Raw genomic sequence first — 17,121 nt, 5'->3', positions numbered from 1 at the left:
TTCGGGGTTTCACCCCTCTTCAGCCAGGATAGCTTGATTTCAGTGGCATGGAGAGCAAGGGACCCACATCTGGGCATACCCTTCCCACTCGGGGGGACAAATGCAAAAACAACAGTTGATGGATGGAATGCAGAATAAGACTCACAAGATTGGCATGACAGGAATTGGCCCTTCATTTTGGCGCAACCCTGGCATTGTGAGCTCTGACTAATGAAAGTGGTAGAAAAAGTGAGGTTTAAAAGATGTTGGCAGATGTTTTGACCTCTACTCCAGTCCATATAAGTTCCTGCAAAGGTACATTTCATGTAGGCCACAGGTAGTGAGGAGTGTGCTTTAAATTAAAGACAGACCCTGTCAAATTTGAATGTCTGACTACTACCATGTCTCAGGTATGTGTGTACTTCTACATGTAGTCTGACAGGTGTTGTGCAGCTGAGTACCCTAACTTAAAAACTATGCTGTTTATCATACCCCTGCACAAATCTTGTCAGAACTACTACAACATTAATTTGCAGAGGCACAGATACCTTACCTAGGTAGGCATCACAGAAGCACTTGAATACAGAGTTTAATACCCACCTGCACTGTATAATGAGCAGAAACTAATCTATACATCTTCTTCTACACATATGTAGAGAGCATGTGGTGTGAGGTATTCTAGTATCTATGTGTTTCTTTACATGTGTTATCTTACCCCCAAAAAGGCACAGACACAGTCATTGAGGTCTTTAGAATGATGCTGAGACTCACAATAGAGGATTGACAGGAGTTGGCCTTTCATTTTAGCGTCGGCCTGGCATTGTGAGCTGTGACTCTCTAATGAAACTGCTGCAGAAAAGTGAGGTTTAAAACATGTTGGTAGATGTATTAATCTATATTCTAGTCCATTTCAGGCTCTGCAAAGGTGTACTTCAAGTAAGCTGTGGATAGTGAGGTGTGTGCTTTAAACTGAAAGCGTTCTCTGTCAGGTTTGAATGTCTGACTGCTATCATGTCTCAGGTATGTCTGTACTTTTACGTGTAGTCTGACACGTGTGGTGCAACTGATGACCCTAACTTAAAAACTTTACAGTCTTTCATACTCCTGCACAAATCTTGTCAGAGCTACTTTAACATTCCGTTCCAGGACCATAAGTGTGTTAGGTAGGCAGGCTTCGCATTAGCACTCTAACACTCAGGGGGATATTTAAAAAGAAGCGGCAGAGTGAAGCATTAGCTGTCATGGCTTAACACCTCACTCGGCCACTTGAGAAATGCAAGGCTGTACCATATTTAGAAGGATATGGTGCAGCCTTGCTTTTGCTCCTGCGCTGGTGCTATACTTAGCAGAGTAGTACCAATGCAGTCACCCTTGCACCATAGTGCAAGGGTGTCTGCGTGCAGGGGAAGATTGTTTATGTGTAGGAAGGCGACCCTTCCTGCACATAAACAATCATTAAATGCTATTTGGTCACTTCTATGTGTTCTGCAGTGAGGATGAGTGGCAGAGGAAAAGAGGAACGACAGTAGCCTGACCCCTGCCAGGCAACCAGGGGTGAAGTGTATCCATTTTAGCAACAAACTACCAATATCAGAAAAGAGAACAAAGGGTGAACTAGAAAGAAAGAGCAATAAATATTAAACAAAAAAGCAAGAAAATAACCAAAGGAATTTTGAACGAAGAAATGACGGTAAGGTAAGGTAATGATTAAGGAATGATAAGGAAGTGTGAAAGGAAAGCATGGTGACAGGATGAACTGAAAGGTGGAAGGAAGTGTGAAAAGAATAATGGGTAAAATGAAGTAGGGAGGAATAGGATGTTGAATGGATGACAGGATAAACAGATTGAAGGGAGAAAGAAAAGTTAAAATCAAAGGCACAGTGTGAGCAAGAGTGCCACAGAGAACCCCAGCACTGTCTTTAACTATCACTACTTTTTGTCACTCATTGGGTCATTCCTGAACTTTTCTATTATTGTATATCAACCTTAGTTCTACTTTCTTTCATTCTTTTTTCCATGTATCTATTATAATTCACTTTCATTTTTTGCTTCTCTTCTCTTTTAACAGTATATTTCTTTCACTACGACTCTCCCTCCCTCCTCATATCTGTCATCCCCTATATCTTTCTTCTCGATGTATCTTTCTTTCCTTCGCGCCCTCAGTCTTTATTGTTATTCAGTCCTTAGTGCTGTCCCTTTATATGGTATTGAGCACAAGTCTAAATAAGAAAGGAGATTCTTTTCACCCAGTAACCCGAATTGACTCCAATTCTGTACACGGCCGCACTGGTCCTACTGGACTTAAGTGCGGCGTTTAACACCGTATCACACCCCGTATTACTGGACCGCCTGAATGAAAAGGGAATAACCGGACCTGCACATGAGTGGTTGGTTTCCTTCCTTAAGAACAGGAGATTTCAAGTGCATTGTCCACCATGTAAATCCAGTGTAAGATGTCTCAGGCAAGGGGTTCCACAGGGCTCGATTTTGAGCCCCACATTATTTAACCTGTACATGGAACCCCTTGCCAAATTGGTGGAGTCATCTGGTGTTGCAATAGTCTCCTATGCAGACGATACACAACTGGTGATCAATCTGTCCCGTGATCCAGTTGTGGATGCTGAGAATTTCTCGGCCTGCTTGGTGGCACTTGACGGCTGGATGAAACAGAACTATCTCCGCCTTAATGGTAATAAGACGGAAGTTCTTATCGTAGGTCCCTGTCCTTCCATCTGGACTTCTGCCTGGTGGCCCATTGAACTGGGCCCTGTCCCGGCCCCGGTAGACACAGTTAAAAACCTTGGCTTTCTTCTGGACTCTAATCTAGCCTTTACCAATCATGTTGGTAAGGTTGCCGGAAAATGCTATGGCCTCTTGAAGGTCCTGAGGAAAATCCTGGACCTATTGCCCCCCAGCTCCAGAAAAACTATGGTACATGCCTTGGTCACCTCCCATTTAGACTATGGGAACTCCCTCCTATGTGGACTCAGCAAAAAAGGCCTAACACAGCTACAACGCGTCCAGAACGCAGCTGCCAGACTGGTCCTTAACCTCCCTAGGAGAGCCTCTGGGAAACATGCATTACGTTCCCTGCACTGGCTCCCAATAAAGGAACGAATCAAATTTAAAACTATGTGCATCACCCACCGTATAGCTCACAAAAAAGCACCTCCATATCTCCAGGACTTGCTTCCAGTCTATCGCCCCTCACGCCCTCTGAGGTCGATGGGCAGCATGCTATTAGTGGTGCCACGGATACACAGAGCAAGGATGGGAGGACGTTCCTTTAGACACCATGCCAGCAAAGATTGGAATGACCTACCCATCGAATTGAGGATGGAGCCGTCTGAAACCAGGTTCAGACAGAGGCTGAAAACCCATCTTTTCCCCAAGACAAATTCAGCATAGTATGTCCCTGGCCCTAGTGCTCACCCTCTGTGAGCTAAGCTGAAGAGATGTTGGTAGGATTGTCAGCGCGGGGACGCACTGTTCTCTGTGCAACCAAGCGCTTAACAAATGTCATTAACTAACTAACTAACTACAAAGTAATCACAAATCACTGCGGCAAGACACAGTGGAGGACAAACCTCACCCCAAGATTGACTACTTAGTGAAGGATGATGAGCGGGCACCAGCTCTTCTTAGGAGCCCTCTGTCTGTCCGGAGCAGACTTTGGACAGCAATTGTCTCTGGTGGAATGCCACAGCACATCACCTCTCCAGTGCATCATTTGTGCTGCTGGTTGAATCATGTGGCAACAGGTGCTTATTTTCGGGGATGGGATGTATTTGTCACCCTCAGACATTGAACTGGAGGGGAAAAAAAGGGAGAAAAGGGAGAAGGAAGATAGAAAAGCAGTGATAAAAGAATGAACAGTAGTGATGAAAAATAATGCAAGAGTATGATAAAGAAACAGGAAACATAGTGTGATAGGAACTAGAGGCATAGGGGCCGATTCACAAAGGTAATCTGAGCCAAAAGTCTAACTTGGTATTTATGACTCCTGGTACTCATAGAAGGAATTTGCGACTCGTATCTTTACGTCTGCACTCAGGCCAGAATCTCCACACCCGGGGTGGAATTTCCACACCCAGGCTGGAATCTCTGCATCCGGGCCGGGTGGTCAGTGTCTTCAACACCGGTTTACCATCCCCCTACTTGGGCCATATGACGTCTAATCACCTACATCTGCAGTCAATTGACACCACCTGCAAGACCTGCATTACAAACCATATAAAAGCAAAACACAACCAGGGCCACGGTTTGGCCACGTAGAGTTCCTGTTTGCTTGGTCTGCACATTACTTCAGAAAATGCTACACCAGAGGAGGAAGAAAAATTATACTGATGAGGAGACCACCATGATCTTGGAGTTTATTGTGAGGCACCACAACGGCTCCATGGTTTCCTCCCTTAGAGCACCAGTTGCACACAGAAGGCAGCCCTATTGCATCATTTAGGCACTGCAGTCATAGCATTGGGGAGGATGTCCACACTGTCAATGACATAAACAAGAAGTGGCCGGGCGAGAAGGCTGAAGGAGAAGTATGTCAGAATTGAGGTGGGCAAAGTTCACCCTGGTGTAGAATCCAGACCCCACCTCCTCTCACCCCACTAGAGGAGGATGTGCTCCACACCATACACCCCCTCATGCTCCATGAGCTGCATGTGAGTGATGCCCTTAATATGGTACCAGGTAAATGTGATGACAAGAACATGGATATGAAATGTCTGTCAGCGTTGCAGAATATTTGTGACTATGAATGTTGTCCCAAGTATGTATAAAAAGCATAGTGAGTCAGAGCCTTATGTGTCTCCTTCTGTACATTGCACCACAAGTCCCAGAATCCATCCTTTGAGAAAGAAATGGCAAATCCCAATCCCACTATCAAAAACATATTTTCTGCGTGGTCGCGGCTCGCCAACTTACCCATGCGGTTGCTCGCGGGCGCGGCCATCTTGTTTTCACTTGTCTCGCGGTGCATGATCGTGAGAAGAAAGATGTGATCGCGCGACGAATTACATTACTGCGGGCGCGAACTGTCGCGAGACAGCGCAAATGGCTACCAACAATCCAACATTTCGTGGAGAACGCGACCGTATCAGGAAAACTTGTCGGCGAACGTGGGGATTCAGGTAAGGCGATCGCGCGCACGCAAGAATGTATTATTTTAGAGCGCGAGCAAGCAAAAAATTTTCGGTAAAATGCGGATTGTGATAATTTTTACATTTTTGCGCTCTCCGCGGAACGCAAAGATGTCAAATTATCGCAATTTCCACGAGCGGAACGGATTTTTAGCCCAGGCCTAATTGTGGCTTCATGGGGAGGGAAGCACAAATGTGCCACAAAATGTACCTGACTATCGGACATCTCACATATTAACTCTCAAATGCAATGATATGATCTTATGTGCAAATGTGAAACTGGTCTGCATGATGATGTACACTCCTTTGCATTTGTCAACAGACAACATCATACTCGTGAGGCATGATGGGTCTCAAAGTAGATGTGACCAAAGGTAGGCAGAGGCGTTCAGCATAATTATCCCCTTCCTTCAAATATCAGTTACCTTCTTATACATATTTATCTGTTAAGGTGTTATCTCATTGATGTCAGTGCTATGTGGAGATAACAGCTGGTAATTGCTGCTAGTGAGCATGAGCCCACATGTAATGTTCAGGAGGTAAACATGCGGCACACCAGCCAGAAATAGCATATCAATGGACTATGATTATGACATAGACATGTTAACTCATTGCTATCATCCTGTGTACTTAAATATGGACATGAATGTCTCATAACAGCTGCTGGCAGGATACCATCAGTGCTGCATACAACACCATCCCGGGGTATTCGTGGCTTCTTTCTTCACAATTGATAAGACAACGCGGTTCGTCCATGTAGACTTCTTCAGGGCGACAAACAATACACATATACCAGTTACATTTAAAAAAAATATATATTCTTTAAAACCATGAAAAAGTAATTTAAAAAAAAACGTTTGACACACTAATTATTGTATAAACTTCACAGTATATTTCATCACACTTAGCCTGTTTTAATTTAACACAAGAAAAGATGTCCTGGATTAAATCCTTATAAGCAAACTAGATTAATTTAATGTCCCTACTGAATTGCGCAAATTTTCCCAATCACAAATATATACAGTGTTCGCTTAACGTGCTGTTGCACATGGTATGGTGCCCCAGGTGGGGTGGAGCACTAATTTGTGCATGTATACCTAGCTTTATGCAGTTGCATTAATTTTTACCCTAATATCCCAAAGTTGTACTCCCTAACATTACTTGTATAGGTGCTAATCTTACCAAAAGAAAATTCTTTTATTTGGCCTCCTATCCTGAGTATGTTGGCATCGGTCGGCTCCTTTTCTTGTAATAAAATTTGTTCAAAGTTTATCTGTTAGACAAAATTTGTAAAAATATCATAAATCCCCTGAGTAAGTGTGGAATAATCAAATCTTTGGAAAGTTAAGTTATTCATACCTGTATTTAAGAAAAAGTTCATCCCAATTAGTTTAGTGACTTATGATTCATAATCTGTAACGATCCATCTTGTGTCGGACCTCACATCAGGATGTAGCACTACAGTCAGTATTACTACATTTGTGATTCTAAGGGGAAAAGGGGACTGGTCCAAAGTCCTTACTTAATTGGCAAAATTAAATGAATCTAGTTTGCTTATAAGAATTTAATCCAGGACATCTTTTCTTGTGTTAAATTGCAACAGGCTAAGTGTGATGAAATACAATATGAAGGTTATACAATAATTAGTGTGCAAAATGTTTTAAAACTAATTCGTTTTTCATGGTTTTAAAGAATATATATATTTTGTAAATGTAACCTGTATATTTGTGTATTGTTTGTAGCCCTGAAAAAGTCCACATGGACGAAACGCGTTGGCTACAGTCTTAATAAATTGTAAAGAAAGAAGTCACGAATAAAGAAATTGAAACATTCCTGCTGAAATCTTCTTATGCTTAATTTCACAGCTATAAATATCTATGAATGAAAAGAGTAAATTATACAATTGCTCCATATAATGTGTATGGATACAACTAAATGTGCTGGACCACTATGTTTCTTATATTTATTTATTTATTTATTTGAAGGTTTTATATAGTGCGAATTAGACCCTTGCAGGTATCAGAGTGCTTTACACGGCAAATGACGGAAACAGGTTTAAGCATAAAAAATCTAAATATAGGTGATTCCAAAACAAGGTGCTCAATAATACAGACTTATATTACAGTAATAAGTAAGTAAATCAAGTCAATTTAGCCTTGAGAATTGCTTTCACTTCTTTTTTAAATGAGGCCGTTCAGTCGTGTTTCGGAGGGCAAAGAATTTCAGATCCTGGGAGCCATTCCAGAGAAGGACCGGTTGTAAGTTCTTTTCTTGGCAAATCGTTGTGGTCTCAGTAGAAAATTCCTGGAGCTCCTGGAGGCTCTATTACCAGAGGAGAATACCAGTATCTGAGCTAGATAGCATGGTGTTTTATGATGTAAGGCCTTGTGCGTCATACATGCGATTTTTAGATGAATTCTAGCCTCGAACATCAGCCAGTTGAGGGCTCTAAGGTCTGGAGAGATGTGAGAGTTTCTTTTAGAACCTGTGATGAGTCTCGCAGCTGAGTTGATAGAGGTTCTAAGTGGGGCTGTCGTCGATCTGGGGAGGCCGCATAGGGCAACAGCCCCATATTCCACTCTTGGGATTACCAGGGCTTGAACAGCTTGTTTGAAGTCGTTTGCTGGTGAGAAGGGTTTCAGTCTTCTCAGGGTGTTTATGTGGAAATATGCTCCTTTTGTGGAGGCGCTGATATGTTTCTGCATCTTTAGGTCTCTGTCCAATGTCACAACCAGCGACTTCACTGATTTAACAATGAGAGGTTGCCCATTGAGTAATGTTAGGTGCTTCATCCAATCGAGGATGATGTGCGATGTATTGGGGGGGGACAAATAGTAGCAATTCCATTTTGAGGGAGTTAAGTTTCAAATGTTTTTCGGCCAACCATGTTTGAGTTTTTTGTGGCGTTGAGTTGAGAGATTTGATGTCCTCAAGTGAGTGGATCTTGATATATAGTTGGGTGTCGTCAGCATTCATGCGAAAGTGGACATTGGAGAGACTGAGAAGTTCGGTGACTGGCTCCATGAAGAGGTTGAAAACTGTGGGTGAGAGGTAAGAGCCTTTCAGTACCCCTAACAAGACTGGCATGGGGTTGGACAAGGATTGATTGACCTGGAATCTTTGAGATCTATTTTGGAGGAAAGAGGTAAACCAGGTAAGCACAGAACCATATAATCCCATTCTGTGTTTCAGGAGCTCTAAGAAGTTGTCGTGTTTGACGGTGTTAAATGCTGATGAAGGGTCGAGTAAGATTAATAAGCAGGCTTCGTTTTGATCAAGAATTTTTAGTGTGTCGTCTATTATGTGGGCCATGGCTGATTCCATACTGTGACCTGCCTGGAAGCCTGATTGATATTGGTTGAGCAGTTTGAATTGTTCAATATGGTTGCTAAGTTGCAAATGAACGCATTTTTCGAAGAGCTTGGCTAGAGTGGGCATGTTGAATATCGGGCGATAGTTATTTAAGTCCGATGGGTCGGCTGTTGGCTTCTTTAGGATAGCGGATACCTTACCTGTTTTCAGGAATTCTGGAATGTTTCCTTGATGGAGGGAGATATTGAAAATACTGTTCCAGAGAAGTAGTAACAGAGGAATGAAGTATTTTAGGTAGTTAGCCTCAATGTTGTTGAGGGATATCGCTTATCCCAGGAGACTTAGGGGTTTTGAGTCTCAGGTCCTAAGCACCTTATGAATTATTGGGTAGCTTACCCTACTGTTAGATAAGTGCAATCCCTTTTGCCTCAATCCCCTTAAAAAATGTCCTTTGTAACCATCCCAGGGTATGCAAGACATCCTGGCTGCAGCAGTGAAACACACTTGCATTTGTCCTTCAGGTAAGCGTGCCGTCAAGTGTTTTCCTATTATGGACTCCAAATTAATTCCGAAGATCCAAATCCCCTTCTGTAAGGCCTTTGTATCTGGTGTGTAAAAAGTTACATACTTACTATTTCATTTATGTGAGTGTCACTTATGCCTGTTAGCATATTAGTCATGCAAATAATTAATTATTTTGTCACTTCCCTCTAAAGTAGCTGGACAGCAGACTACATCTTCAGCTACACCTATGAACAACCAGGTTCAGCAGTTGACATCAGGGGAGATTGTAAAGAAGCACAGAGCTGCGGCTGGAGCTGGTGAGTTTTCTTGTGCATTGTAAATCTCCATTTAAACACCTCAGTGCAATGGTGTGAGCTGTCAAGTGTAGGTGTACCCAAACCAGGTCACATTTGCATCATATGTTGATGCAAAGTACAGTAGAATTATCTCTTGAGTTGCACCCCATCATATACTAGGTCAAATACTTATCCTTTTGCAAATTCTGCCTTCCAGGTGATGAGGATGATGAAGACAATGGACCCCCCACCTGTGGCGGGTGATGGGTAATTGTAGGGGAGAACTCACTTCTCTTGGAAGCAGTAATTTTTGCTGCCAGTACTGCGCAAGAGGAGGAGGAAATACCAGAGGAGGCTGTTGAATTGTAGGATGATGGAGACTATCTGGCCCTTCTCACAGAGGATGGGTAGTCAGATTCCCTGACCAGAACATTTGTTACCCTGGCCAAATGTGTAAGGCCACCCCTACCCAAAAAAAGTGCCTCAATATCCAAAGTCCATGATTGCCTGTCCTCAGCATAGCACTAACTAGCCACATCTTTCACACACCCCAACACTGACATCACTCCCTCCCTGTCCTCACATCCAGTTCAGACATGGTGGTTCCCCTACATACTCCTCCCTATACAGTGTATCTCAGGCATTCTTTCCACCATCTGAGGGAGGTACCACCCCTGGTGGGGTGCAGGTATCCCCTGGGCAAAAATCTCCTGTCCACAGACTCCACCTGCCACCCTTCCCCCTGCTGGTAGACCAAATGTCTTATCCGTGGCCATCCCAAACGGAATGTTTTTCCAGCAGCAGGATGATGTGAGGCAGGACATTTGTGCCATAGGTTCTATCCTGTCAGAAATGTCCGGGGCACTGCAGGACAGGCGGCAAATCCCTCAGGTGTTGGAGAGACTGCCAAGGTGTTGGACAGGATGGCAAGATCTTTACAAAATAAGCAATGACATTATATCCGTCCATAGGGAAGAGAGTGCCAGACACCATGCCTTGGCCATGAAGATGATGCAGGGCATGCTGAAACATATCAAGAGTCTCCCTTTAAGGTCAACGCAGGGTGGGGAGCCATCACACCTATCTGCAACACATCACACCCACATACCTTTACCAAAAACTGCATAGGCTCGCTGAGTTCACATCCACTACCACCCCCTGTCCAGACACCCCCCCACCTGCACATCCACCACCACCCCCTGTCTAGGCACTCCCACACCTGCACATCCACCACCACCCCCTGTCCAGGCACTTTTCCACCTGCACATCCACCACCACCCCCTGTCCAGGCATTCCCCCCAACTGTACAGACACCATCAGCCCCTGTCCAGGAACTTCCCCCTGTGCAGGCATATGCAGCACACCAACCTGCACCTCAGCAACAAACACACTTACTCCCAGCAATCATCAGCACCAAATAGGCGAAGTCGCAAGCACAATCCTTCTTGATCACAGGAAAAAATATCATCCTAAATATGTGTAAATAAAAGATAAATGTACTAACAAGTCAAGACTAAGTTGTGTATAATGTACTGCTGGCCAAAAGTTTACCCTTGCTGTGGCCAAGAGATGTGAGAATGAATGAGTGTGAGTTACTCATGTAAAAGTGTAACCCCATCAGTGCAACAAGCTATCATGTGCAGGACAAATAGCTACTACCAAGGTATATGTCCATACTCGTGTTGTTTTGAGCTCTCTGCTGTGCTGTAGAACTGATCAGAAACCACAGGGGCAGCCCAAAACACCTGAACCAGGGGCAGTCAGTGTATAATCCTAACAGTGGTTCAAGAAGCAATTTGCTTAAAATTACACAATATATATATTCTAGTCCAATTAGCAAACAAAACAATTAAGATATAAAAGAAATAAAGACAAATACCCAAATGCAAAATATAATTTATGCAGAATTATGACAAATTTATTACATATTCTAAATCAATTAAGACAATTACGACAATTACGGACAATACACTGTGCTGGTATACAGACAATAGATATTACAAACCAGACAGGTGGCAAACGCAACAATTCATGTTGCAAAGAGGGAACAGCATAAACAGAATTGATGTGCGAAAGACACAATGGCAGGCAGAGAAGCCCCTCAGACTGCCACAGGTTGTACTGTACCGAGTACAGAGGCACCTAGGATAGAAGTGGTGTTACCGCATTTACCATGGCTAAGCCAATAAGGCTGGAGGTGAAAGCCTGTGGTCTTGCAGGCAGCAAGCATGCGATGCATGGGGCAAGCTTGAGGCAAGGAAATTGTGTTGTAGCATGCTGAATAAATCTCCTGGCACAGGTGAAAGCAAGTGAAAACGTTGTGGTGATAAAGAATGGAAGCAGATTGAATTAAATCGGACAGTCAGCCTGTTCACGCACAATGGAGGTAAGTGGACCAATAATTGTGATTAAGCCAACTTATATATAAAAATCTTAACTAAATTTGGTATTGGCTTATACGATATAGAAAATTGACACCCCCAATTACGCTTATAAAAAGGGGGGGTGGAGTAAATAGACGGCAACACAATACACTGGTTTAAAGGGAATTAAACACAATACAGCTTAATTAAGCAAGCATTTCTACCTAAAGTTGGAAAGTTAGAGACATCACATGATGGCACCAAAAAAGATCAAAAGTCATAAAGGATGGAAAGATCTGGATAGCCTAATTAAGGAAACTGTGCCTGAAAATGAGTCCCGGGGAGAGAGTATGGAAATACCTTAAGGCGTGGCAAAAAGGTCTTCTAAAAGAAATAAAGATACAAGTGAAGGCACCCAAGGTGGAGTAAAAGGAGGAGGACAAGTATCTAAAGCAATAAAAGACTTTGTAGGAAAACACTTTAAAAGACTGCAAACACCAGTGAGAACCCCGGATTTGAATAAAGAATTATTGTATGAGCAAGTGGATCTAGAGGACTGTGCAACCAGGACAGATGTACCCTTTAGTAACCAATTGAACCTAAGCCCAATTGAGATCATCCTGGAACCTAGACTATCTTCCTCACGTCTCCCAGTCAGATGGCACTGATATGATTTGTGAAGGGATGAACGTAACCAATTCAAGAAGAGAACAGAGAAGTGACTCCGACCAGATTAGAACGCCCATGACCGCAAAGAGCACGGAGCAACCTGAAACTCAAGGAGCTGAATTTATAGAAAATTTAGCGCGTAATAATACTTTGGGCATAGATATATCAGTGATAGCTTCGGCCTCAAATTTAGATATAATGTTAATGCTACAAAAAACCTTGCAAGGGTTGTTAGACGTGGCGATGTTAAATAATAATATCTTAAAAACCCACAAAATCCAATTCCAGAAGATTGTAGGGGAATTGCAAGAAATAAGGGGGCTGATGCCCACGATAGTGAGACCGGTTCAGATCCCGGATCTCTCGTCGCAGGTAAATGAGAGGGATAGTGAGCACATAATCGACCATCAGGAGGTCTATATATATCGGAATGCCCGATGTTGGTAAACAGATGGAGGGACCTATTGAGTTATAGGTGATATAACATACGAAGAGTAAAGAGAAGAACAGCAATTTTAAAAAAGAAGCCAAGGGTAGTGAAAAAAAGGCTGGAAGGAACCCCAAAAGCTGTGAAGAAAGGATGTAAAGAAACAGTTACCCCCACAAGAAGACAGAGCTATAGTAGAAAATAGGAGGTCAATGAGGGTCCCCAAGAATAGCGCAAGGGTGAGGGAGGCAGTAATGGAGAAAAGAAAGGAGCAAGTAAAACTAGCACCATCAAATAAAGGGGAGGCCAAGGTGGCTAAATCATAGAAACTATCACAGGGGCAAACGTACGTGAACAGAATATTAGACAGATGAGAGGTCTCCGTAAAAAGAGGAATGGGAAGGAGCAACTTGGCAAAAGATGTGAATAATCTGTGGTTATATTTCGAACCTGTGGAAATAGAGAAGGGGAGAAAAAAGGCAGGAAGGTCATACCCCTAAACCGTTCCCAAATTGTATATTCCTTTTCTAAACGCCCTAGTCTGAGAGAGTTGGGATCGAAGGATTTAAAAAAAGTAGGTTTCAGTAATAATAACAAAGGTAAAGAACTTACTAAGGTATTATTGTACTCAAGTTTGGTGAAAACAGCAATTGTAAAGGTGGAAAAAGTGATTGCAAAAGAAGAGATAAGGTTTATACCAGCTAGAGAATTAGAGGAGAGCAATCAGCACAACAGAGCCTTCCTAGCTTGTCATTCAGGCTTGGGAAAAAGGCAGATAAGTCTGGTCCTAGGCGAGGGAAGGGTAAGAGAAAATATGAGAATTGTAATTGAGAACTACGAGACAGGTAACCCCTGTGGTGATTGGTCCATCAATGATAGTCGGCCAAACGCCCCATATGGAAGCAATACCGTTGACAACCACCTTAGCGATGTTGATTAGGGAGGAGGGGTGTTTCAAAGCATGAACCTGTTATCCTGGAATTTAAATGGGTTAGGAGGGGAGTCAAAAGTAGAAAGTATAAAAACGCTAGCCCTAGGAGCTGAGATAATAGGTTTGCAGGAAACCTGGCTATGCGACAATACCCCTGTCTTTGAAGGTTTTGTGCAACTAAATAAGCCACCAAGAAGAAAAAGATTTGGTCGCCCGGCAGGGGGGATCAAGACTCTCGTCTCGCCTAAGATAGCAAAAAGGGTCTTGACTGTAAATACGACATGTAAATGGTTACTGGTCAGTGATGTATCCTTGCTGGGCTCAGAAGGGTTGTATGATCACATAATTATTGTAAATGTCTACATACAATGGGGAAGAAATGAAGAATATGAGATAGAATTGAGACGTTTTGAAAATGATCTGGATATACTGTGGGGAAAAATTTGAAAATGAGGCAATAATCGTAATGGGTGATTTTAACAATAAACGGAACCCCTTGAGATATGACCCTTGGTTTAAAGATCTCTTGAGCTCAACTAAAATATCCCCAGCGATCTTTCCAAATTGTACTATCTCTAAACAAGACATGAAGCTGGGCAACTACGTGGGGCTAAAAGGGTTGTTTCGCCTAAATGGCAGATGGTTAACAGACTGCCCAGCGAAACAGACCTTCAAGATAGGTTCCCAACTTTGCCCGATTGATTATGTATTTATTCCCACTTGGAATTTCGACCTCATCAAACGTTTTCAGATAACTCCCTGCGAAGGCAGTGATCATAATATTCTGCAATTCGAATTAGCAAGGGGACCAGAAAGCTTCAGAGAAATAGTTCTCCCTCAACAAGTTGAGTACCCTGAACGTCTGACAACAAGACTAACAGAGGAATATACTGAAAAAATTGCCAGATTTCAACAGGTATTGGGTTTGGAAGACGCTAGGACTAAGAAAGTGGCTTGGTTCGAGGAAAGGCTGAAAGAAATGGCGCAGTGCCTTAAAGTAGAACTAAAAAGTAAGGAACTGTGCACAATTTCTAAGCAACCAACGCAGGGCAAACAGCCTAGCTCATTTAACGGGGAGTGTTTAACCAAGAAAAGAGTAATAAAAAGAGAAGAAAGAAGCCTAAGGAAAAAGTATGATAAATAAGGCACAAAAATCTAAGTAAAGTGAGGAAGGAGTACAAAATGTTAGTTTGAAATCTGAAGAGGGCCTATAAAGAGAAATGCTGGGTAAACCTGCTGGAAATTATTGAATCTAAAAACCTGCGTAAGTTCTGGAACTTCAGGTCAGGCTAACGGGGCTATGCCCTTTGAGAGTGGAGGAGGCATCATGGGAAGAATATCTAGGTGAGTTATACGGAACAGATGTTGAAGTGGCAGGTGGGCATATCTGTCCCTGGAGGGAGGCTGTGGTAGATCTAAAACCTCTTTTTACAACAGAAAAGGTAAACAATATCATAAGAAGCTTAAACCTAATCCATGACGCAGGACCAGTAAATTTACCAGCAATTATTGTAAAATCCCAGCAAGTTTGGTGGGCGGAATTTCTTTCCTGTATGTTTATGGCAATATTGGAGTCGAGTCAGATCCCTGAAAAGTGGAGGGGGGCAGTAATCAGACCTATTGACAAGAAGGGAGACAGGAAAGCCCCAACAAACTACAGACAAATTAATCTACAGGATATTGTGGAAAAGGTATTTGCCAAAATAATTCTGGGCAGTTTGAAAGACTGGGTGGAACAGCGGTCGATCGTGTCAGTAGAACAAGGAGGTTTTAAGAAGAGGCATTCCACAATCTATCACTGTTTTGCACTGTGGCCAGTGGCGCGGAAGTCGATAGAAAAGCAGGGGAAGCTATGCTGCTGCTTCGTTGACTTCCGCGCGGCATTTGATCTAGTAGATAGGAGATGCCTTTGGGAGACCCTAAGAAAATACAACAGCCCAGAGGGGCTCTTGGTAATCATCCAGGAGCTACACAAACATAACTGGCCGCAAGTCATTAAAGATACAGACGGGCCTTGACACCTAAAATATTGATTAGAAATGGTCTAAGGCAGGGATGTGTATTAGCCCCCTTACTGTTCGCAATATACCTGGCTGATCTCCCAGCCACCTTGGAGATGAATAGAAGTGCCAGCCCTAAGGTGAATGGGAAACATCTTTCCTGCCTGTTGTGCGCCGATGACTTGGTAATCTTGGATCAAACTGAGATGGGATTGTAAAGGAAGTTAACTACCTTTAACGAATACTGCATGGCTAAATGTCTGACTGTAAATATGGATAAAACTAAAATCCTATGTTTTGGGAAAAAAAGCCAATCTTTTAATTGGTACCTGGGTCCTACCAAATTAGAAATTGTGAATGAATATAGATACCTCGGTATCTGGTTCGAAAAGTCTTTAAAATGGGACATCCATCTGGTAGCCCAGATCGCCAAAGCCCATACATCAGGATGTGGGCTAAGAAAATTTAACCGTATTTATGGGGATATGTCCCACAGACCTTTACTGAAAGCCTTTAAGGCAGTGATACCCCCACAAGTGCAGTATGGTGCCGAAGTCTTGTGTTTAAATTGGAAGACTAGTTGGGACATTGAGGAAGGGAAATGTCTAAAACCATTGATGTCAGTACAAGGCTCCTCTATGATCCAGGCAATCAGATTGGAGCTAGGATTGACATCATGGAACGTGCAGGTTCAAGTGGCCCTTCTAAGATTCTGGAAATGATTAGGATCTGAGGAAGTCACAAGAGTATTACAATGGTGTAAAGAGGAGGCATTGCACACTGACTTAAAGTGGGCCAATGAGGTCAGAATGAAATTGTACACAAAGTGTAAAAACCTAAAAGTGAAATTCGATTAGGCGACATTCTCGGTTGAAGCTACAAACGGGGAGCTTAGAGCAGTAGGAAGAGAAGTATCGAGGCAAAATTATATGATATACCTGAGAAAGAAAGTATCAGTTCATTATATGATGAATAGCTGGGAGAATGAAATGTGGTACCCCACCTGTATACACTACCTAACTTCGGCCTTAGAGCCGAAGTACTCAGATGGAGAATAGGTGTCAACCACTGGGTAATAAATGTAAATAGAAAAGCAGTAATGGTACAATGTGATGGCAAATGTCGCTGTGGATTAGGTACTAAGGGCCTCATGTAGGTAGCCAAATACCGGTCGGTAACGGCCGATTTTCGGTAATTATACCGTTACCGACCGGTATTTTGGCCATTGGTATGTAGGGGTACAAATTTTGCTTTCGGAATTTACCGAATCGGTAAAATTACCGAATCGGTAAAATTACCGATTCGGTAAAAATACCGAATCGGTAATGTTACCGAATCGGTAACTTTTCCGAATCGGTAATTTTACCGATTCGGTAAATTCCGAAAGCAAAATCAAGATGTAGGGGGAGTGTGTGTGTGTGTTTAAGAGTCGGTATTTACCACCAACTTATAGTTGGTGGTAAATAATGAATGTATGTGTAAATGCATTTTTACGC

This window comes from Triturus cristatus, chromosome 8, assembly GCF_964204655.1.
Source record: "Triturus cristatus chromosome 8, aTriCri1.1, whole genome shotgun sequence".
NCBI classification, from domain to species: Eukaryota; Metazoa; Chordata; class Amphibia; order Caudata; family Salamandridae; genus Triturus; species Triturus cristatus.
The sequence above is the reverse complement of the archived record's forward strand: the minus strand, read 5'-3'. Positions refer to the sequence as shown.